At 40.3% G+C, this 23,240-nt stretch overlaps 1 long non-coding RNA gene across 1 annotated transcript; it reads right to left on the bottom strand.

The window, feature by feature from the left end:
* Positions 1 to 1,127: 1,127 nt before the first annotated feature.
* LOC122456094 lies at positions 1,128 to 12,643 on the bottom strand. The gene is made up of 4 exons (XR_006274756.1): positions 12,505 to 12,643; positions 11,641 to 11,829; positions 2,282 to 2,872; positions 1,128 to 2,041 (listed from the first exon to the last, which is right to left on the bottom strand). It is a non-coding gene; the product is annotated as an uncharacterized LOC122456094 (long non-coding RNA).
* Between the last annotated feature and the right edge of the window lie 10,597 nt (positions 12,644 to 23,240).

The following is a 23,240-nucleotide window of genomic DNA, read 5'->3' as shown; positions in this document are numbered from 1 at the left end:
TAAATCTGGCATTTCTTACCTTTTTAGTGCTTGACTTGAGAAGGTTAGTTAGCTTACTTACAATTTTTCCTGTGTAATTTCTAAATATTACTAAGTTAAACTAATAGTTACAATATCTGGACATCTAATGTTGATTCAGTAGTAAGTGACATGAATTGTTAATAGGATGGCCATGTACCCAGTGGGTGTTTGCTTACAGCTCTGCTGTATGTTTTCCACTCACGTGCACTAAGGAGATTTTTGTGTTGTTTGTCAGGATCTAATATGCAGGATGACATTTACTGGTGCTTGTAAACAAGAAGGTTCAGCAATTGTGGAAAACACCATATGCTTCATTAAGTCCTCGTTAACAACTCAGGAAGTAAGTCACATTTCCTTACCACTAGTTTAGGTTGTGGTGATGAGACCGTCTCTTTATTAGAGCCTATCTAGCACCCTCTTGGATTCGTGTGCAGTACTTGTGCCATGGACAGACTCTACCTCTTATTTTCTAAACCTTGTTAGTAAGTTTGTTTGTTCCAGAAAGGTATCATATCTCTAATGCATCCGATGAAGTGAGCTGTAGCTCACGAAAGCTTATGCTCTAATAAATTTGTTAGTCTCTAAGGTGCCACGGGTACTCCTTTTCTTTTTGTATATCTCTAATGAGGAAATCAAAAACAGGGAGCCATGGGTTATTTTTAAAACGCAGCTGCTATGAAAGAGAATGGCAAGCTGGAAGTGGGACACAGTGTTTAGGATGTTTTACAGTTTTGTGTGACCAAAAGCTTCGCATCTTTTGGGTGGGAGAAAGTTTAGGAAGGCGTTAATGCAGCTATTGGCGAGTCTAAAGGGTCAGTGCTGCCCTCAGAAGGGGTGGGCATCTAGGCAGCAATTCCAACAGTCAGAGGGTGTGCCAGATGGAAGATCTGTCCTCTGGGAGTGCGCCTGGGGATTCCTAAGATTGGAACAGGGGCTGGACTCTCTCCAGATTCCAGTAGTCTGAATACACCCCTGTCCCAGAACTCCACCCCAAAAGGTGTGAAGCTTCAAGTTTACAGTTTAACTATCTCAGGGGCATGCAGCAGGTTGTGAAGTAGTCCACAAACACACACACACACACACACACACACACACACACCCTTGCACAGTCTAACATCATTATGCTTTTTTTATATTTAATCATGTAAAGCACAACGGAGTACAGATGATACAGAACAATAAAACTCATAAAAACAATGTCCCTCACTTCCTAGCTCACCATTTTCTTGTGAGTCCTGGGGGAACCATCTGGTCCAGGACGACAGGCAGGCAAGGTATCCCCTCCTCATGCAGGCTGTTCCATACTAATTGGTCTCCCACCCTCAACATAAACTGGAGAAAATGGCCCCTGAGCAGACCAACCTCTACCCTTTCAAAACCTTCAGCCCATCTGTGTCAGGTGACACCTTGCCAACTTCCTCACATGAGCACAAATCCCAGCTGGGTGGTTTTGTTGCCAATGTGACCTCCGCTGCTAAATCAGTTCTTCCAGGCAGGGACCAGTCTTTTGTTCAGACTAATTAGATTTTCAGTGATCGGATACTGAAGAGTCATCCACACTCTATTGTTATTCTTTTGCCATCAGCCTTTGGAATAGACAATAGAGAAGGGAAAAGGGTACACATTCGGAATGGAGTTTGCAGCCTAACAGACATGTAGGATTCATAATCTCGCACATAATTCACATGTTGTACAGACATATTCCCAGTTCATCATACCAAGTGATAATTCAGTGGTTTCCATGTATTCTGACACAGTTTTAACATTAACACTGATGAATCCTGGCTCTTCCATTAAGAGATCTCTCTTGTTAGAAAAGAGTCTTTTCCAGCTAGTGACAAGTCACTGACTGATTCATAATCTTGTTTCCAAGCATTTTATCTCCTCCCACCCCCTTTGTAATCCCATCTATACCTAAGAAGTTAAAACCTCCTATTAATGGCTATTGTTTTTTATGTTATTTGAACAATTTCACAGTCTACTTCTTCGTACTCAGGAGACCTAGAGCATTTATCAGTTACTAGTTTAATTCTTGTGGCACCTTAGAGACTAACAAATTTATTAGAGCATAAGCTTTCATGAGCTACAGCTCACTTCATTGGATGCATTTGGTGGAAAAAATGCACCACCAAATGCATCCGATGAAGTGAGCTGTAGCTCACGAAAGCTTATGCTCTAATAAATTGGTTAGTCTCTAAGGTGCCACAAGTACTCCTTTTCTTTTTGCGAATACAGACTAACACGGCTGCTACTCTGAAACCTAGTTTAATTCTGAGACTTCAGCTGTCTCATCCATGACAACTTTTCCTCTTTAACATTATCTCAAATGTCTCATCATTGGGCTAACTCCTTGGATGGAATAATTACTCCCCTCACCCCACCCTCATTAACTCAGCTGGGATCAGTGACTTAAGTAAATATGTATCTTACAAGGGTGGTCCTACAAGTCAATTCAAGACTAGTTATGTGGCAGTTCTAGGCCTGTTTAGCTCATTGGTCAGCTCTCAATGATGTATTTCCCAATTTTTCTTCTGTAGTCTCACTGCATGGCAAGAGTCACTTTCCAGTCTTCACTTGTGCTACATGGTAGTACAGACGTATATACAGTAAACTGTTTTACATTGAGGTTTCTCAGAGTATCCTCTGTATACAAGTTTTTGAGATACTCTTAATCTCCTTTTGAACTGCTATCATTTTGGGTTTTGCAGTGGAATAGTTGAAGGCAGGAGCTGAGTCCGGCCAAGTGCTGAAGAAAAGCAAACCTTTTCCCTCTCTCCCCCTGGGACTTAATTACAGCCATCTCAAAAATTGTAGCCATTTGACAGGTCTTACTCCAGGTCCAAGAGAAACTCTAGATCAAAAGGAGATTTTTTTTGGAAGGGTTGTTTCTCAGGGCATTACTTCAGATTCTAAGTGACAGGCAGGTGCATAAACAGAACCATCAGCACAAAGATAAACTTGCCACCCTAATGCAACAGCAATCAAGAAGGTAAACAAGAGAAAATGAAAACAAGGACATGCAGTACAATTTTAGTCATTGTTTTAACCATTGTTCCAGTCAGTTAAAAAAATAAAATATTTCCTGTTATGCACACGTCAGCATTTTATATCCTCTCTTGTTACGACACCTATTATATCCTGTTTAGACAGTAATGGTTACTAAGTGCAGACAGGAAATGAATTATTTACTAATGCATCCTGCCTTAATAGAGAAATGTTTTTATCAGACAATGTAGCTCTTTTGCTGGTCTTTGAGCCCTGCAGATTTAGGCGGACAGAGCTATTACTGTTCATCTAAACCTGGTGAATGAAGCTAAACCCCACATTATGCACAGCTAGTTAAACATTATGTCAAGAAATGACTTGAACAGCTTATTTGTAAGTTTCTTGCCTCTCCAAAATATTTTGCTTATCATACCTTAACAAGCGAGATTCAGATATTCAAAGCAGCATTGTCAACATGAGAGAAAGCTGTTAACAGACAGATGTGTGAATCCAAGGAAAGGGATTGCAAGTATATATAGAAAACGTAGTTTTGATAAAAAAAATCATATTACTTCATCTGCATATAAAGCTATTTTCTGATGTGTTCCTGCAAGTTTTATTCCTGTGATAGATTTATCGTTCCTATCCTCCCTGCACAAGGCTCCATGGCAAATGCAAAAAGTGAACGAGACAATGGACATCCTTGCCTAGCCCCTCTGGGTAATTCAAACAGTGGACACTTAACTCCATTAACTAACACACTTGCTTTTGGACTGGTGCAGAGAACAGTTACCCATTTAAGGAACTGGGACCATGTGATGGGGACTATCAGGCCTTCTCTGTCGACTGCAGGAGGTTTCAGCACCCTGACTCCCCTCTGCTCAAGGACAAACCACTCAGTCCAGGCTACCAGCAAGACTTAGTCCGTCAGAGGTCTAGAAGGGCCAGAAGACACTGACCAGTCAGAAGCCAGCAGGTCTGGTTAAGAAGGCTTCTCCTCTTCTTCTTATGGGCAGTGTGGGGTGAGTCTGGGACAGAGGAGGAGCTCCTCAGTACTAGACCAGAAACCCAAGGCCAGGTCAGGGTCTTGCCCTCAAGTACTGCAACTAAGCTCTTGCCTGTGAGCTTTATTTGTTTAAAGGTGCAGACAGCCAAATTCTGAGTTTTGTTATCCTTAGTTAGCTGCTTAGAGGCTGATGTGGCCAAACTTACAGCGTAGACCACTCTGCTCTGAGTCAGCAGCCACATCTTGTGTCCAAGGGCAGGGAGTGCTTGCAGCACCATGCTTGGCCCTGCAGAGAGTGCTGGAGAGCAGGCCAACCTGTGAAAGGGCCACTGCCCATATGGGACAGGACATGAAATGAAAAGTTCCACTCTAGTCTATCAAAACCTCTCTCTGCACCAAGGGAAAACAAGAAATTGATGGATTTTTTTGATCTGGCATTTTGGATGATTCCAACTAGACTTCAAATATTATCTGACATAAGTGTATCCTTAATTAATTCAGTTTGAGCAACATCGAGATCATGGACTCCAATCAGCTAGCTAGTTTTTGTGCTAAAATATTCATGTCATGATTCAGCAGAGATATGGGCATAGACCTTACCTATGCAGCTTTTATTTTCCACTCTCCCATGGTACTAGTACTTTCAGTTTAGGCCTTATGTTTCCCAGCTTTCTAGAAAAACTGTTTTAAACAGATAGCTAACTGTAATAGAAGTGACAGCATCTGGTCAATTAGGAACAAAAATAACTAGTTTATAAAATTCTTTGCAGACAACTTTCCTAACAAAAGAGTGTCCATATATGATATGCTAGGAACAAGACCTGGATAGACCTCAGAGGAATGGGGTTTGATCAGGAAAAGAGGACAAATGGCCTTGGTCGGTAGCACAATAAAAGACAATTTCTTTAAGATACTATTTCAGTGGTACCTGACACCAGTCAGGTTAAAAATATAGATTGAATGGGGATAAATGTTAGAAAACCTGTGGTGGTAGAGAAGATTTTAGGTACATATGGTAGACATGTCCAGTCACTCAAGAGTACTGGGATGCAATTTGTAACCAAGTTACAAGTTGTATCACAAGTTATTGGATATTTATTCACAAATGTTCCTTTCGAAATCCACTCGGGGCTTCCTAACTGAAACAATCACACAAAAGGAAATGAAGAATTAAACTCTTATCTACTAATCTACTGATAGCCTCGTTGGAAAAAAAATATAGTCCAACTCTAGACTCTAGAGGAATGGATCAGAAATTATGGGAGGTGGTTGTTAAGGAAAAATTAACCCACCAATTATGTACCCACAAAATAGAAAGAGGACAGATAGATATTTAGACATTTAGCAACCATTTATTCAATATGCAGACAAAGTACCATCCCCTGCAAAATAAACAGTACACCTGTCCAATTTTTTTTTCAACGTTAACTTTAGTAGACACATGGTTTTTCAAATAAAATAAATCACTAATAAAATCACTAGAAATGACATATGGGTAGCGTAAAAATGCTCATTCTGTAACATGCTAATATCCTGTTAAATAGACAGATCTGATTATTATATTATTACATAATATTTCTCTAAACAAAAGCTCACAGTTGCATGGATTGTTTTGTATTGTCTCTGATACTGACAGGATTTGTAAGCCTGTTAAAATTAACTTCCTAAATAAAGACATAGTTTAAAAAAAAAGAAAATGCAGTTTCAAGAACAGAAGGTAAAAGTCAGCTGCAGGTAGACACAAACTGAAACTTTCTCTAGTGTATGATGTGATTATGAAAAACAGTCATTTCTCTTTCAAGTATTATGAAGCATGAATTAAAGAGCTTAGATATTTTGTATAGGTGACTGAAAGGCTATTAGCAAAGGACTTCAGCATTTAGATTGGCCGGGGGAAAGCTAAGTTTCAAAACTGAGCAGTTTCTCCAAAGTTTCCAAAGCAGTACGCAGGGATTTTACCTGCAACTGCCATTAACACCAGTAGTTAATTCAAGCCAGACTACACAATGCTTTGAAATTTAGGTTTATGAATTGAGTACAATGTGGATTGCCAGTGTCTGGCATAAAAAAAGCCTTACAAAGTTTAAACACTAAACGGGCTAAAAAGTCATTCAAATGACTAAGTTATTTCCGTAACTTGGCCACACATCCCATTTATTATGTTCACTACAACCTCCAGATTGAATTCCTTGTACGACTGAGCTCCATATCAGACAAATACTACCTTTAATGACAATTAAGGTTGTAGCAGAACATATCCCATCTCCCCAAAAACTTGGAAGAAGGGAAATATGAGCTTAAGGGGAAAGACTTGTGTTTCATTTTATACCTTCATATTGTCTCCAGCACTGTCAATAACTCACTCCAACACTCTATGAAGCTTTTATTTCCATCTCTGACTGATATCCAAAAGCAGCGTGTACCCCAGCTTGCACTCATGCACCTCAGTGACCTCACACTCATATCAATTGTATTAAAAGCTAAATCACACTTCACTATTACACATTCCATGCATTTGGGAAGTTACTTTACCTTAAACACTGCTGAGGTCTCTTAAGATTGTTTATTACAATATCATCTTCAGTTTCATAGATCACAAGATGTGTAGGGCAATATCAAAAGTTTTGACTAAGTCACCCTTGTCCAAGTACTCATTTAAAATAAACATGAGCTGATAATTAATTCAGCGGTTCCTCCGTCACTACCACACTTTCCCTTTAAATGTGACCAGCTCTTCTTATTTTATAGTAATAGTGTATAATTTACACATCTGAAAGCATTTTTGCTGATGTTTAAGATTTGATCAAAACACTCATCAAATGTTCTCATCAGTGAATGGAAGAGATTTTAGCTTTGATGATGATTGGAACGTTTTTATGACCCTTTCCCTTTCATGTTCTGTTTCTGTAGCGAGTGATCCATCCAATAATTAATTATAGAAACTCTTGTTCACCTTTCAAAGCCATCTCCTAGGTAAGAATTATATGGTATCCAAGAAAATAAAACAGAAGCTAGAGCCAACTGGCATCTCATTTTATGGACCAACATTGCCCATCATCTTGTTAATTTAAATGTAAATAAAGCAGCAGGTTGGATACTAGGTATCCAAAATTATTCACTGTTTAAGTACTTTGAGTAAAACTTTAAAAGCACCCATTATTAGATGGAATGGCCTACTAGAAAGTTCTATAGAGATTTGTCACCACTGCTCTGTGCTGCAGTACTTAAAATGCACAACACCAATTACTCTATATATTTCAGAATAATCTTAACAACTCATGGGTATGCCACATGAGCACATACTCTAAAACAGCTTCATATCATCTGTCCAGGAAGTAGAGTGTTTGCAAACATGCTGCTAGCCTTACTTGAGAACCCACCAATCATTTGATATTGTCATGTAATACTACACTCTAATGATCATTCTCCAACAGCAGTATTTTAGGACAAAACCCAACAATGAGAACCTGCTGATAACCTTAAATGAGAAAAGCAAACCGCCAGCTTTTTAATTTATTTTTAGACACTTACTGGCTTAATTCATACCAAAAAGTTAGTGGTGCAGGCAGAGGTGAAAGTAAGCCATTACGGTCCGGTATGGTGTACCAGCAAGAGCCAGACCAGACCAGCTTCCCCAGACTGGTGCTTTAAAGGGCTCAGGGCTCACCGCAGTGTCTGGGCCCCCAGGCCCTTTAAAGCGCCGCCGGAGCCCTGCCTTTGCTACCCCAGGGGCTCCAACAGTGGCCCCTTTAAAGATCCACCCAAGCCTCACTGCTGGAGCCCTGGGGCTCCCCACAGTGGCTGGAGCCCTGGGCCCTTTAAAGCACCCCTGAGCCCAGCTGCCGGAGCCCCAGGGAAGTGGCGGCTCTGCTCCGGTGGTGATTTATAGGGCCCAGAGCTCCATGCGGTAGCGGTGGCCAGTGCCCTGGGGCCTTTAAATCTTGATTTAAAGGGCCCAGGTATTTAAAGGTCCCGCCTCTTCCGGTCAAGGCCACGCCCCCCCTGCTCAGGACTCTGGAGTACCAGTAAGTCCTTTAAGTTACTTTCACCGCCGGGTGCAAGCTAACTTTGCTGGGGTGTGAAGTGGTGTCTCTGCCCTTTCCCCTTTTCTGTAACTACAGAGGATGTAGCCTCAATACCTAATGCCTTCTTTCCTAGGTGCCAAAACCAGAATCACCTACCATCACCAAAAACATAACTGTCCATTACCCAGCTTCCTCAGACAACTTTTAGAATCCCGGTCAGTTCAAACAGCATGCTGAACTTCCAAAATTAAGGGTCAGGTTCAAGCAAATTCAACAGCATGTCAAAAAAGCAACCGTAGAAGATGCTGGACTGACTGACCTGGGCATGGTAGACACCAGTATCTGGCATGTGAGGTGTAGCTGTTATTAGCACTACATTTTATTTGATACACCAAACTGCATGCTCACTGGTTTTAACATATAACAGCATAAAGCCCTGTGTAATCACTGATCAAGTGCCACAGGGTTCACTCATGATTATTGATATTATAGGCAACACAGAAACTTGGTGGAATGAGGATAATCAATGGGACACAGTAATACCAGGGTACAAAATATGTTGGAAGGACAGAACAGGTTGTGCTAGTGCGAGAGTGGCACTATATGTGAAAGAAAGCGTAGAATCAAATGAAGTAAAAATCTTAAATGAACCAAACTGTACCATAGAATCTCTATGGATAGTAATTCAATGCTTGAATAATAAGAATATAGCAGTAGGGATATATTACAGACCACCTGACCAGGATGGTGATAGTGACTGTGAAATGCTCAGGGAGATTAGAGAGGCTACTAAAATAAAAAACTCAGTAATAAAGGGGGATTTCAACTATCCCCATATTGACTGGATACATGTCATCTAGGGAAGGGACGCAGAGATAAAGTTTCTTGACACCTTAAATGACTGCTTCTTCGAGCAGCTAGTCCTGGAATCCACAAGAGGAGAGGCAATTCTTGATTTAGTCCTAAGTAAAGCACAGGATCAGGTCCAAGAGCTGAATATGGCTGGACCGCTTGGTAATAGTGACCATAATATAATTAAATTTAACATTCCTGTGGCAGGGAAAACACCACAGAGGCCCAACACTGTAGCATTTAATTTCAGAAGGGGAACTACACAAAAATGAGGAGGTTAATTAAACAGAAATTAAAAAGTACAGCACCAAAAGTAAAATCCCCGCAAGCTACATGGAAACTTTTTAAAGACACCATAATGGAGACTCAACTTAAATGTATACCCCAAATTAAAAAACATAGTAAGAGAACCAAAAAAGAGCCACTGTGGCTAAATAACAAAGTAAAAGAAGCAGTGACAGGTAAAAAGGCATCCTTTAAAACGTGGAAGTTAAATCCTAATGAGGAAAATAGAAAGGCAAATGAAGTGTAAAAATATAATTAGGAAGGCCAAAAAAGAATTTGAAGAACAGCTAGCCAAAGACTCAAAAAGTAATTGCAAAATTTTTTTTAAATATATAAGAAACAGGAAGCCTGCTGAACAACCAGTGGGTGCTAAAGAAGATGCTAAAGGAGCACTCAAGGACGATAAGGCCATTGCGAAGAAACTAAATGAATGCTTTTCATCAGTCTTCACGGCTGAGGATGTGAGGGAGATTTGTAAAACCGAGCCATTCTTTTTAGATAACAAATCTGAGGAACTGTCCCAGATTGAGGTATCATTAGAGGAGGTTTTGGAACAAATTGAGAAACTAAACAGTAATAAGTCACCACGACCAGATGGTATTCACCCAAGAGTTCTGAAGGAAATCAAATGTGAAATTGCAGGACTACTAACTGTTGTCTGTAACCTATCATTTAAAGCAGTTTCTGTACCAAATGACTGGAGGATAGCTAATGTGATGCCATTTTTTTAAAAGGGCTCCAGAGAAGACCCTGGCAATTACAGGCTGGTAAGCCTGACTTCAATACTGGGCAAACTGGTTGAAACTACTGTAAAGAACAAAATTGTCAGACACACAGATGAACATAATTTGTTGGGGAATAGTCAACATGTTTTTTGTAAAGGGAAATCATGCCTCACCAATCTACTAGAATTCTTTGAGTGGGTCAAAAAGCATGTGGACAAGAGGGATCCAGTGAATAGAGTGTATTTAGATTTTCAGAAAGCCTTTGACAAATCCCTCACCAAAGGCTCTTAAGCAAAGTAAGCAGTCATGGGATAAGAGGAAAGGTTCTCTCATGGTTACAAGATAGGAAATAAGGGTAGGAATAAATGGTCAGTTTTCAGAATGGAGAGAGGTAAATAGTGGTGTTCCCCAGGGGTCTGTACTGGGCCCAGTCCTATTTAACATATTCATAAATGATCTGGAAAAAGGGATAAACAGTGAAGTGGCAAAATTTGCAAAGGATACAAAACTACTCAAGATAGTTAAGTCCTAGGCAGACTGCGAAGAGCTACAAAACGATGTCTCAAAACTGGGTGACTGGGCAACAAAATGGCAGATGAAATTCAAAGTTGATAAATGCAAAGTACTGCACACTGGAAAACATAATCCCAAGTATAGATATAAAATGATGGGGCCTAAATTAGCTGTTACCACTCAAGAAAGAGATCTTGGAGTCATTGTGGATAGTTCTCTGAAAACATCCCCTCAATGTGCAGCGGCAGTCAAAAAAGCAAACAGAATGTTGGGAATCATTAAGAAAGGGATAGATAATAAGACAGAAAATATGATATCGCCTCTATATAAATCCATGGTACTCCACATGTTGAATACTGCATGCACATCTTGAATACTGCATGCAGATGCGGTCGCCCCATCTCAAAAAAAGATATATTGGACTTGGAAAAGGTTCAGAAAAGGGCAACAAAAATTATTACGGGTATGGAACGTCTGCCGTATAAGATAGATTAATAAAACTGGGACTTTTCAGCTTGGAAAAGAGACAACTAAGGGGGAAGGATATGATTGAGGTCTATAAAATAATGACTCGTGTGGAGAAAGTAAATAAGGAAGTGTTATTTACTCCTTCTCATTATAGTAAGCTGAGGCCCTGAAACATAAACCCTTGGTATCAGAGGCCTGGTATGAGGCCTGAACCAAAGGAATGGTCAAGACTTTGCTAACATAAAGCAAAGTTAAGCTGTGAGCCAGAGGCAGGCCCTGCTCACAAAGCTTGGCAAGAAGAAGACTGCTAATTGGACATATACACATATCTAAAGGGTATCAAGCACTAATAGGATAAACATGGGCCAGGATGGCATCAGAACAGTCTGGTACAAACACATTCCACAGAGATAACGAAGAACAGGCTGACACATCCTAAAAGACATGGTCAAAAGGATAATATGATGGATAGACTTGTTTGTTCGCAGCAACATGTACCAGGAGAGATGCAGCACCCCAACACACAGAGGGGTTGTACCTCAATACGTCAGGAGTGATGTGTAACTTGTTTGTACTTGGGTATAAGAATACATCCCTGAGTGGATGTCTTTGTCTAGTGTAGGGGGCAGTGGAGAGTCCTGCCACTGACTGAGTTGCATCTATTGTCAGGGAGCACATATTCATAGTATGTCCTGTAGAGTCTGCTGGAAACTATTACTGTGTTTCGTTTGACAATAAACCTGGCCACATGCCTTCGTACCTTATCAGAGCCTGTGGTCATTGGGGTTCTCTCAGGGCCTGCTGTGTCAGCGATCTGCAGAGCCAGGGCAGCACACAGAGGGAACACACGCACGCAGCCGACTGTTATCATCATTGAACAGAGCAGAGCACCACACCGGTGACATCTGACAACACTGGTGACCCTGACCGCTGATGACATCTGACAACACTCATAACACAAGAACTAGGGGTCACCAAATGAAATTAAGAGGCAGCGGGTTTAAAACAAACAAAAGGAAGTATTTTTCACAATGCACAGTCAACCTGTGGAACTCTTTGCCAGAGGTTGTTGTGAAGGCCAAGACTATCACAGCGTTCAAAAAGAACTAGATAAATGCATGGAGGATAGGTCCTTCAGTGGCTATTGGCCAGGGATGGTGTCCCTAGCCTCTGTTTGCCAGAAGCAGGGAATGGGCGACAGGGAATGGATCACTTGATGATTACCTGTTCTGTTCATTTCCTCTGGGGCACCTGGCATTGGCCACTTTCGGAAGACAGAATACTAAGCTAGACAGACTTTTGGTCTGACCCAGTGTGGCTTTTCTTATGTTGGTGCCTCCTCCTGGGTGCTCTGGGGATTAGCTCCTTGCAGGTCCGACACCCCATTCCCTCACTCCACACACTTCCTCTTCATGGCTTGGCCTTCCATCCGGGTCACTATGTGTTTTCCCCTTTCACAGTATCAAAGTCCCCCAGGACAAACAATCCCAGGTATTCTTCAGACCTACTGCCCTGACTGTGCCACCTCCCCAGCAGCTGGTGGGGGGAATCCAGGCCCATCCTCAACTCTGGGTTCCAGCCCAGGGACCGTCTAATCAGCGACCCAAGCTTTGCAACATCCCACCTTTCTGCCATTTTCCTGAGCCTTTTCCTAGGCTGCCTTTCTCAGGCTTCTGCTCTACCACCCTTTTTGATAAATCCTTCCTTCTGGGGCCTGGATCCCCAGGCTTTCTGCTTTCCCTCTCTAATGTCCAGAGAGTGATTGTGGGTTTCTTTTTCAGCTGTAAATATCCTGACTTTATACCATCCCCCATGTATCTTCTCAGCTGGGCTCCATCATCAACTAGGGATCACCTATCAAGCCTAACTCTCCCTCAGGTGTGGCTTATCAGGTTACTTAACATGGCTCAGAGAGGGGTTAATCCTTTCCAGGCTGATGTGGGCTTAACACCCCATCACACCAAGGTAGAACATGTAATTCCAAAGCAAATGTTTGTCCATCGTTCATTAGTCTTCTCTGACTCTTTCAGACAACTTTCTGTCCTTTAAGGCTAACTCTTCTGTTTACTTGCCTTCTTGTCATTGGCTTGCAGTAACAGAGTGCCTGCAAGCTTAAGGTATTCACAAAACAATGTGAATTTCAGCAGGTCAACTATTGAAAGTCAAGGTGTCACATAAGAACAAGAAGCGAACCTATTTCAGAAAATAACCTATTTCCAGTGGCAAGGAGATACGTACTTATTACCAAGAAACTGAAGCTCATAAGAACAAGTCAGATTTAAGGATAGGCTATTACCAACCATAACTCTTTTTGTACAATATACTGGAACTGAATCTCAGCCCTCAATACAGACCTTTTATGCTGCTCCACAATGTCAAGGGAATGTAAAGTTGTATTGCCAGGGTAACAAGAAGTTTCCCTTAACTGGAGAAATACTCAGGTGGGTGTAAAGTTAGCGTAATGAGTTGAACTCAAAATTAAAGCAGTAAAATGAGAATTGTCAGGAAGAGGGGACATTTGGAAGTGCCCAGCACTTGCAGTTAGGTGGTTAGTGATATGGCAAAGACTTTTTCTTTACTTAGATACTGTCATTAAAGGCACTGTTATTAACCACAAAAACATATCTTTGCTGCTCCCTTCAAACAAACGGGTGTTCTGGTTGCTTCAACATCTTCAACTTTAAAGTAGTCACTTGAAAGGCATTATTTCTGTATGTGAGTTCTAAAGCAATTTTGGTTTTAATCCCAAGGCAACCTTTAATATCAAATTTTGCACTGGCTTGCATCCTTCACAATCCTCTGGAAATCAGGATTGACATTACCCTTGAATTATTTTCTGTTCTACTTCAATAGTTTCTGGTTATTTTAAATGAAGTAATTTAATTCATTCATTAATCCAATGCAAGCAAGCCTGCCCATTAACATTTCAATAAGCATTTGCCCCTGAGTTTGTCAAATTACACCGTGAAGAAGGAGGACAATTGCCACTGTTTGACCTATTGCCTGAATTATGTAACTAAAACTCTCAGGTACTCACCTCACTTTCTTCCAAGGTTCAGCACCCTGGCTAGCAGTCCCTTAGTAAATCTCATGAAGAGCTAGGAAAGCTCTTAGGAAGAGACTGCTTCATTTATCCCTGTTTTCTGCTCATAGCTACTCTGAACAGACACTTCAAATTTGATCATAGGAGTTTATGAGATTGTTATTTGAACACATTTCAGCCTTTAGATTGCCCACAAACTCTTTGCAGTGAGTATTCCTTCATGTTTGTGCTCACATTTCTGAATTTGAACTGAGATTGGACATATGTTTGTGGTCAGGTTTCCAGTCTAATATATTATGGGTTCCAGATTCACTAGCCATGAAAATCGCATCATCAATTTGTGTCCTCCCACATCATCAACTCACATGCCACTGGCTTTATGGGCTAAAATAGCTAGGACAATTAATAAAATCCCATCAATTAGTTGATAATCTCAACCATTAGGAGGAAGTTTTGCTATATTAGCCTACATCATTCAGTGACAGATTAGTATCATTAATCAGAATTGCAAGTGGCAGATTGAAGTTCATCTGTCAATATTTTAGCATTTTGCAGTGGTGCAGAGTGAAATGTACTAAAATAAATCAGCAGGCACTGCTGGAAAAGAAGGGAACTGTCAAGTGGATGGTGAAACAAGCAGTCAAAAATCCGAAAGGATGTCTTAAAATGGAATAGCCTTCTCATAACTAAAAGTTATATGTAAGTCATGCTTGATAGTTCTCAAACACTGCCAGAATACTGAGTGCTATAAAAACCATTTGGGTTGTGTAGAGGGATGGTCATCCTGCTCCGGCCCTGATGGGTTAAAACAGCCCTGAGAGAGGCAATAGTAAAAGCAGCCCTGGAGAGGGCTGTGGCTGGGAAAAGGAGTGAAAGCACCTGAGTAGCTGACCACTGGTGTGACCAGCTCAATTAGGGCTCAGCTGGCTCTGATAAGAGGGCTGGGGCCAGGAGCTGTAGGAGTCTCATTCTAGGAGTGAGAAGGTCTAGCTGCCTGGGAGCAAGGTACCTGAAGCAGGGGAGGGGTAGGGTAGGGTAGGGTAAGGTAAAACAAAGCAAAGCAAAGCAAAGCAAAGGGAGTTAGGGAGCTCCAGCCTGGTAAACCCCCAGGCTGCAGGCCTTGTTGAAGGCCTACAAAAGGTACTGGGGTTGCAGAGGGGCAGCCCGTGGATAGGCAAAGGCAGCAGGTCCTAACCTGTTTCCAATGATGAGTGGCCATTAGACTGCAGTCTGCCGCAGTGAGAAGGGGCTAGATGATGACTGGCAGTAGTCACTGAGGCAAGGTGGGTTTAGAGGGTGGGGGGGTTCCCCTGGGAGGGGCAAAACCCTGAGGTAAAGGACACTGGGGTCTGGGAGGGACACAGAGCCAGCAGCAGGCAAGCCACTGACCTGCAAAGGGTGCTCTGGAGCTGGTGAAGAGCTAATTCCCAAGATGACCAACAGGAGGTGCTGCACCGGTGAGTCATTGCCTTGCTACAGGTTGAAAAAAGGTGTATTGACTGGATATACTGATATCTAGTTTAGACTAGGGAGGAAATATGAAGGGAATAAAGGTTTATAAACAAAGTTGTTGTAGTTATTTTATTTTAAGGGTGGCTATTCCTTTCTCGCTAGTTAGAGAATAGGGAAATCTAAGAAGCAGGGAGGAAGAAAGGCAGACTTTTCACATATTTTAGTAGGTCACTGTGAAGGCTCCATTTGACACCCTAACAACATCTTGGTCTAAGAGTACCATCTAATTACCATCTTACTGTATTATATGGGGGGGTTGATTTCAAGATTATCCACTGATTTCATAATTTGCAGACATGCTGGATTAATGACACCAACTCATCTATTTTAGAGGCATCAGGATTTGAGAAGGTGAAACTAGCTCATGTCCTGTTATTCCTCCTCTTAATTTCAGATTCAGCCTTTGGTACCTTGTTTCTGAGGTGGACACTTGCCTATCTGCATCTAGATTGCACACTGTCCAAATATTTACCACTAGCATCTGACACGAGTGATTTACAGAGTAATGTATGCACTATCATTTAGGAAGAATTAATTATTTAATGCCTGGTGTTTGAAATCCTCCAACAAGCAAAATATAATACTTGAATGTAGCTGAAAGAGTACTTCACCTGCCTGCATCTGCTTTGAATCTGTTGAGGAATTTTGTTTTTCATTTACTTGTTCTTAGTAGTGGAGGTTGGCAATGTCTGATAGCAGCTAGTACAAGTAGAGATAAGTGCAAAGGTGCCCTCAGGTTTACAGGAGCAGGGGTACAGCACGATTATTTGATACCAGACACTTACCTTAGAACAACCTCCACTGTTGAAACAGTTTGCAAGCTCCGAGTTTTGAAATAAAGCTGAGTGCTAGATTTTATCACTTGTGTTCATCGTGTCTACCAGCTGTATGAAATATGGAACATGTTTTCAAGTTATTCAAAAATGCATTTCAACCAAGTTTTAACTGTCAGGGGAATGCCCTATTATCTTTGACTAAAACCATGATTTTGTTTGGGGCCTCATGTTAGGATGTGATCTAATTTACCTATAAGTGTATTACAAAGATTTCATGCAGCACCACCAACACCAACATGACAGCTTCCTGGGGCTGCTCCAGAATAAAGCATTTTGTACAGATGCCCCTTCTGTTTGATTTTTGGGAATGTGCAAAGACTGAAGAGAATCGTTGTACAACACTTTGTATTTTGACCATATTTTAACAGTAGCTTAATAACCAGTGACACCATTTGTTTACCTTGAGTCAGATTATATCCTTTTGTCTGTGTCTAACTGGGAGCTAATTGAGGGACAAATGTCTGCAGGCTACAGCACTGGAGCAAAACACGCACATAAATTTCTTCAAGTGCTTCTGCATCAGGTGATTATATGCAATGTAGATGCTATTTGCTCAAATGATTCCCCTTAATTTAAGTTCTCTGCATGCCAGTTTTATCTGACTTTTATTACAGGCACAGCCAAAAGTAGGCCACCTACCATATATTGTTAATATCCACTTCCCTTGTTGCTAGACACACATTAGGCTCCTGATTGCACAACATTTGTATTGATGCCTAAAACAGGTTCTATATTCTCGTATCTGCAGAAAGACCACTCCATGCAGAGTGTGTGTGTGTGTGTGTGTATGTGAAGCAACAAACTTTTTTCCTCTACAATCTAAGAGAAAATTGGAGACACATCCTGTTCTCTTGTGACTGTTGGCAAGATTTGGCTTCAATTATGACCTGTCTTAAGCTCACTGCACAACAGTGTAAGAGGTTTTTCCCATGAAAGCTCTGATTTGCTTCCAATACAAGAGGGTTGGTCAGTGTAATACATAATGACCTCTTGAGTTCCTTGGTGTATAAATCAATTTGTATTTCCTAAATATTCAGCACATGATTCTCAAGGGAAATACTGGACGGGTACAAAAATCAGTTTTTAATGGATTACCAACAAAATCAAATGCTGCCTCCTTTCTCCTATATAAAGCTATAATTTACATGTTTTTCATGCAGGAACAGAATGCTCCCTCACTCTACCCCTCCAGATTGTCAGGGTAGTTTTACAGTTGCTTCCCTTTACAAAGAGGAAGAAGAGGCCATGAAGCGGTAATACTAATAAAAGCAAAGATTTTATACTACATGCCTAGGAGTGCAACTCCCTGCAACACAGTGTTGATGAAGAGAGTTTGGGAAAGGCAGACATTTATGTTGCTAGCATCCTCTGCTATCTTAGTAGATGTTAGCATGGAGTTTCCAGCATGGGAAGGTGATTTCCTGGTTATCCATTTAGGATTTCTTGCATCCATTTCAGCTAGTACTGGCCGATGATGATGATGATGATGATGATATTTGTCTAGAAGGATAATTTATCTGGCCTATGATGGCAATTTCTGTAAATAAATAACTAGCCAAAGTGCTATGTGAGTTGTTCTTATCACTTCTTCATATACTGAATTTAAAGGTGTGGGTGTATCAAAAAACCCATTGGAAAATTAGTTAATGGACAAATTACCTGCAGAAAACTCGGGTGTGTAATTCACTTGTTGATTAGTTACAAAGGCAAGTCCTGTTACTTATCAATGGTTCTCATTTTTCAACAACTTGCTGTCTCAATTTAGACTCAAGTCTCTTCATGGAAGGGGGCCAAGACTCTCTTAGCACACTAGTAATTATACCCCAGTGACCAATTCCTTCAACACCAGTGGATGACTGTCCACTATGTTAAACTTTATAATCACTTCTGACAGCAAGCATAGGCTGAATTATTGCTATTGGTTTAAGAGTCTACATCCTACCCTCAATCCTCAACTGCTTGAACCTTTTATTGGGGGTAGGAAACTGCTTTTGAAGCCTTCTGAAAATCCTATCATTTCTGTACACCTACTGGAAACATAATAGGTTATGACAACTTGCATAGATATGCTGAAGCCTGGGAATTTCTTTTAATGAAACCTTTGTGTCAAATAGGCATTTTAATTAGTGTTGCATTATTTTATCCTGTGCCTTGAGTTTGGTAGGTATATTTTAATATACTCAGCATTTAAACTCATCCCTGCACAAACCACTTAGTTCTACTAGGCCAAATCTTTGCTAATAATTTTCCTGTTTGACATGCAGTCAGTTCAGAGTGTTTATGAATGTAGTTTAATATCTTTATACTTTGTGTCATCTCTAGACCATAGCACATAGACGTACTTTTTCTGTAGTGTAATACCTCCAGACATTTGCCTCTGTATTCTTTCTGTTCTTAGTCAAAATGAGGCAATTGCATTACAATCTTATTAAGCAAATCATATTTTTTAATCTTCAATTTCAGTTGTAAAAAATCAAAAGCTGCAGTATTGGTGCAACAACTACACTGGAGGAAGTTACCAAATAATTTTCCTGTCTTAATAAGACGAGGAGAAATATTAACTGAGATTTAACTAGGTAGGGAAATTTATATTTTTTTCAAGTATTAACTGCCTCATGTTTGCACTTAGCAATATATCATGTGCTTGAATATACAATTAAATTTCTACTTAACACTTCTGACCTTATTCTTCTTAGACTGCAATTACATTTAAACAAGAGGAAGATCAGACCCTAAATATATTTGTAGCAATTGTAGAAAGCCAAGAGTGTTTTACCATAATTACAATCAGACTTCCTCAAAGTATTATAGGCAACGTGTTGTGTGAGCAAAACACACACCCCTAGAGTCCTTTTCTGTGTTTGGAAGGTGAAAATTAATAAAAGGAAACAAGATAAGTAGATGAAAATCAATAGTAAAGGAAAATAGCTGTTACATGCTACAATTTAACCTGCTAGTAGCATTTGGCTCGAATACTCCTATCAAGGGCAATGAGTACTAAACTCACCTGAAGCATGTGTTGAGTAGTAGTCAGTCTTAAAATAATATTTGTTTATAATATGAACATTGAGTGGAAATATCAATAACTTAATCAGATTAGCCATGGTTGATGCCCTTAATTCTCCATTATTAGTTTTCTCCTTTCTCTGCTTTGACCTTCTTTGCACTATGTTCCTTAGAATGATCAGTGGTGGTGGTTTTTTTTTTTTTTGACAAAAATATCTAGAACAAGTCTTAGCTTCATTTTGTCGTCAACTTTTCATACAGCCTCATGTAATGGCCAAGGCTCTGAGTGAGACAGAAACAGCTTTTCCTTTTTATTAAACATTTTTATGGTATTCCTCCAGATACCGGCTGGTCATGTACACATAGAAAAATAGCATACTAGCCATATAACTGATCTAATACTTAGTAGTGTTCTGTCTAAATCATGATTACCTTGGGAACTTGAAATGTAACTCTGCAGATCCATTTAGTGACTGAAGTTCTCAGCAAGAGTCATAGGAGATCTGATAAGTTTGATCTCCCAGCTAAATGGGGAATTATTTCCCTGCACCTGCTGGATTTTGCCCCCTCTCACAGTACTGCTAAGGTATCCCTGCCTGAGAGGGCTTCTCCAGACTTCATAAAAGTATCTCTCAATCACCAGGTTGTACCTACTTGAGACAGTCCCAAGTACAGAACATCCCTGTACCCTACAAGCCCACCACATTAAAAGCTAAACTGTTAGACACTGCTGTACAAGGTGCAGCACTCTTTTTCAGGAATTAAATGTGAATGTTGCCAATGAATGCACTTCACTTAAGTAACTGAAATGGGGCGAGTCCTTCCTTGGTTAAGTTAAGTACTTTGCTTTCCCATTTGAAGAAAGGATCATCATCCACTGCCTCACTACTTTTCTAAGTACACAGAGCCTGGTTATCACAAGCTAAGGAGGGAGCATGAGGAAGGAGTTAGAGAGGTTTACCAGGATGTGACCAAGGAATCAGGAGGCATGATCTGCAATTCTTTGCACATGTCCCCTCTCCCAGTAGTTTCCCACTGCATATCTCCTCAACAGTTAATTTCATCTTCTCAATGAGCTTTCCCCCACAGAAACCAAATTTTGGCCCATTATTTCATTGTGTTCAGAAACTCAAGATTCTTTAGTTCATGTACGGTTACAGCAAGGTATACCACTTTTATATGTACGTTTGAACACGGAAGTTAAGCAAACTTACTGCATCAGTCTGTTATAGGTACTTTAGATGAAAATCATATTTAGCTTTAACCTTGACTTTCTTAGAACAAGTTAGATAGTTCTTATACTGGAAGTAACATGTAGTGCCAAAAACTGTGGTGCTGGAAAAAGCCAGCTGCCAATGCTGCATTTTCCAGTCAGCTGGGGAAGGAAGGAAGGCACCTTCCTCTCCCTATGATGGGGGAAGCCATATGATGGATGGTTTTACAGATATCCCCAAACTCTAGAATCAAGAAAAATTGAGTGCCATCCACTTGCAGCCCCAAAATAAGCCATCACTCACAGCAGTATGCTGATATTCATCCTACAGTAGTTTCCTTTATTTGCTTTGATCAGCTGTGAGGTATTTAACATTGATTTGTAGAATATCATCACTGGAGATTTGAGTTTACACCCCAATGAGTTGAATGGGCACTTTTACACCTCAGAGTTAATTTCATGTTTTCTGCACATTCAGTCACAGCATGCCTGTATCAGTGACCCTGCTCACTTTGAGGGCTAGCAACTCATTTAAAAGAAGCGGAGATTTGAGAACAAGACAACAGCCTCAAAGTAAGGGCTGAGTCGTTGATCTGTCTTAATTCAAATCCTGTTTAGTGATTGAGTCTTTCTTTTTTAAAATTTGAATTGTAGTTTTGTTTAGAAAAAAAACATAAAAAGGAAGCGCTTGTTAACTTTGAGTCCTACGACTTACCTGTGTCCTGCCTGTGAGTTCAACATAGCAGCAGCATTGCATGTTGCACCTCATATGAGACAAAGTGTTTTGCATGTGTATTTTGTCCTTAACCAAGCTGAAGAATATCTGAAGAATTCCAAATATGCTATGGTGCAAATTTCAAATTAAAAAAGTGTTCTGTAGAGGTTTGACTCATGCCCACTGACACCAAACTAATTGACCTGCATATCTTAATTTAATTGTCAGTTTGGATCACCTTCAAACTTGTTGAATGAAGCAAGTTTAATCTTTAGTCAGGTCAGAGGCATCATATAATTAAATGATCGGAGCCATGCTTTGCCACAGTCACTCTTTCAACAAGTAGTGTTAACAAAGCATCCCTTAAACATCAGTTGCTTTCATTTTGCTAATGTTGAAAGTGAACTAGAGTTGGCCTGAGGTTGGGTTTGTGTTTTTGTGTGTGTGGGAAAGGAGGAGGGTTGGCTTTTTAAGGAGACTTCACCATGCTTGGGCTTCAAAGTGCCCCATGTGCTGAAGTCAGCTGCTCAACCTCGGTTTTGGTTTGGTACACTAACTTATGTACGTTGTACAATATTTTAGCATTTTATCTGCCTGTAACTGAAAGGCTTGATGACTAGAGCTGTATAAAATTCATCTGATGAGAAACATAGATTTAGCAAAATATAGCATTTCATAAATGTGTGCAAGTTTCACTGAATTGTTTCAGCCAAAAAGCCCTGTAAGAATTCTGAAAAATTTGATGTGTGTTGTTTGACAATGTTGAAACATTTTATTTTAATTTTTTTTTTGGTTCAAAACAACTTTTTCCTTCAAAGTTTCCTTTAATAAAATTAAAGGATCAAAAACTAAAAATGGTCAAAATCAAAATGAAACATGTTATCTAATCTAAGTGTTTCATTCAACCCCAAAACAAAGTTCTTTTGACTATTTGATTAACCAAAAATTTGGAAAAAAATCTTTTTTGGTTCAAAATTTCCCCTCCATACACTTCAGAATTGCCAGTGAACCAAAAAAAATCCATTATTTGCACAGGTCAATCTGTGACATCCTAATGGTGATTCATCTGGTAAGATATTGTGTTGAAAGTTAGTTGGTTCCACAAGCAAGCAGTTAGCTAAAACTGCGAGCAGCTAGGCTGAGGCCATCTGCATTTTAAAACAGCTATACCTTTTGGCTGTACTAGTAATCTCTGAAGTAGCCTTGCAGTAGAATAGAACATGCAGCAAGGTAGGGCTGATGGGGTATTTTGAGCCAGTGCTAAAACAGTGAGATTTATTTTAAGCTTAAATCAACCAGAATTGGGGGAAGAGGGGAAATGTGTTCAGTATAATACCTGCAGCTTCTTCAAGTTCACATTACATGAAACAACTGGATAGGCTACACCCCACCACTTCCAGGTGACACATAGTGTGTGACTCTTATTCTCTTCACATCACTGCAGCTACTATTGTTCATTATACTATAGATAATATAAATGGCATTGAAATAACCTAATAACCTTCCTGACTGTTGTACATTAGCACCAATGTAACTCTCCTCTCTTATCAAAAGGTAGTGCCTGGCTCCTGATCAGCACCATAATGTTACACTTTTCTGATTTCATTACAGTAAGTGGAAACAAAGAATTACATTTGATGATCTGACTCATTTCCTGCTATACAATTTATATACAACACACTCATGCGTGAGCTACAGATTTTTCTATCCACTACTCTCCTCTGTGCAATTCTCCTTTTATTTAGACTATTTATTTAATGACTCCCTTCATATTTATTATAAAACTTATCAGTTGACAGACAAATGCTACACTTCCTCTTATAGCAACATGGGCATTGATCCAGCTGGCAAGAAAATAGGTATCCATGGCTAGCTGAGGTCCCTTTGCACACATGCTAGGAACTCGCCTGACTTGACACATAGCCAGGAAGGAGCACCAAGTGGGTGCCACTGGGACACAGTATTTTCCCCTCAGCATGCCATAGGTTTGTTCTGGCGAGAGAGCTGACATAAGTAGTTGGCTCAGCCCTTCCCT

This window comes from Dermochelys coriacea, chromosome 10, assembly GCF_009764565.3.
Source record: "Dermochelys coriacea isolate rDerCor1 chromosome 10, rDerCor1.pri.v4, whole genome shotgun sequence".
Lineage (NCBI taxonomy): Eukaryota > Metazoa > Chordata > Testudines > Dermochelyidae > Dermochelys > Dermochelys coriacea.
The sequence above is the reverse complement of the archived record's forward strand: the minus strand, read 5'-3'. Positions and strand labels throughout refer to the sequence as shown.